Source organism: Phalaenopsis equestris, unplaced genomic scaffold (genome assembly GCF_001263595.1).
Source record: "Phalaenopsis equestris unplaced genomic scaffold, ASM126359v1 Scaffold220753, whole genome shotgun sequence".
NCBI lineage: Eukaryota > Viridiplantae > Streptophyta > Magnoliopsida > Asparagales > Orchidaceae > Phalaenopsis > Phalaenopsis equestris.
In genome coordinates this window covers 213,270-214,885 of record NW_018239013.1, presented here as the reverse complement: position 1 = coordinate 214,885, position 1,616 = coordinate 213,270, and positions in this window count along the sequence as shown.

Genomic DNA, 1,616 nt, shown 5'->3' with positions numbered 1-1,616 from the left:
AACTCAGAAGTCAAGTAAAGATCGAATGATCCTTAAGTGATGGGTTTAAGCCAGAAAGATGATAATTTACTTTTCTCAAGTCCAAAGTTGAGGATGATGTGATCATTTAATAAGGACCTATCACACTTAAATCAAAATCTTGATAATCACCATTTCACTCATTATGATTGTTAAAGTCTTGGTAGTGACATAGGTTTGATGTTTAAACTAAAGTTGATTGAATTTAGGAAAAGAGATGATTGGTGATTAATATCTTTAAACAATACAAGCCTGACTTTAACTCTGGGCACCATAATCTTAATTGACTCAAACACGTCTTAGGGGCACTCACTCACATAACTCTTAAATGAAACATCAATTGACTAATCGAGTACCTTATCCTTGGGATAATTAGATTACTCAGTTTCACGGGGCAACGGGGTAATCACACTTCAACCTCGGATGATTATTGGAACATTATGATAAGATCAAAATGAACTTCGGATATTTTAAGAGATATTCAAAGTGATCTAGGGTCACACCTTGAACATTTTGAAATATATTGGATATTCTGAAGGACAAATTGGACTTGCCATATTTTGTTCTAAAATTATCCACTAGGATCTTCCGAGATTCAACTAAATCATAACTTGGGATGTGACAGCTAAACCTTCATTTACTCTTGCAATTTAAACTTTCCTAAAATATTATCTACATATATAGCAAGTACTGACCTTTTAGGTGGTGGAACGAGAAGACTCCCCAAGTACGCTTTTACAGTTTACAGTCCCATCTTTTGTTGTACTTTCCACACTGTATTTTTTTATGCTTAGCAAACTTGCATGTTAAACAATGATGTCTCCCTGCATGAAAACCTAAAACTGCTAGGAGAGCCATAAAGCAAAAACCAAAATTAAATTCAACCACAACATTCAAAATATATGACAACTCAAAATTTAATCACAAACATCACAAAACAACAATTTCAACTAAATTAAGACGTCTTTATCTGATGATCGGGATCCCTTGGAGGACGTAACCTACAGATGCTAACGAGGCTTCTTTTGGTCTAAAAGAAAGTACAAAACTCATTAAGTTGAGTTTAGATTTTAGTAAATTCTGCGGAACTAAGTGAATCCAATAGAAAATAGTGGTACTGGAACGACGGAGCCGTAAGGCCCTAACTAGTGTCTCTCTAATCAACTTTAACATGCCCCATAAAATTTAAAGAACTTTAACCATAGGGACATCTAATTCAACATCATAACCCGACACATTAAAAAACTTAAACTTGTTATCACAAGGAGCTTGGAGCTCGCATTGTGGGCAGCATGGCCATCTTCAACAGTAAAATATTTACCTAATCTATTTCCCTCAATAAAAATAAACCAGCCGAGCCATAAGAGTTTGAGGTAGTTTGCTTATGCAACATAAATCCTCACCTCATCCTTAGGCCTTTGTACAGCTCTGCTGTACAATATAAGCCCTAACTCATCCTAGGATTAAGAGGTTGTCGTCCGTCATAACATAAATTCTCACATCTTCTAGGTTATTTGTGTAATAGTTTCACACCAATGTAAGCCCTAACAAATAAAATTGGCAAGATGAAACATTCAAAAATTCTAATCTTCAAAATT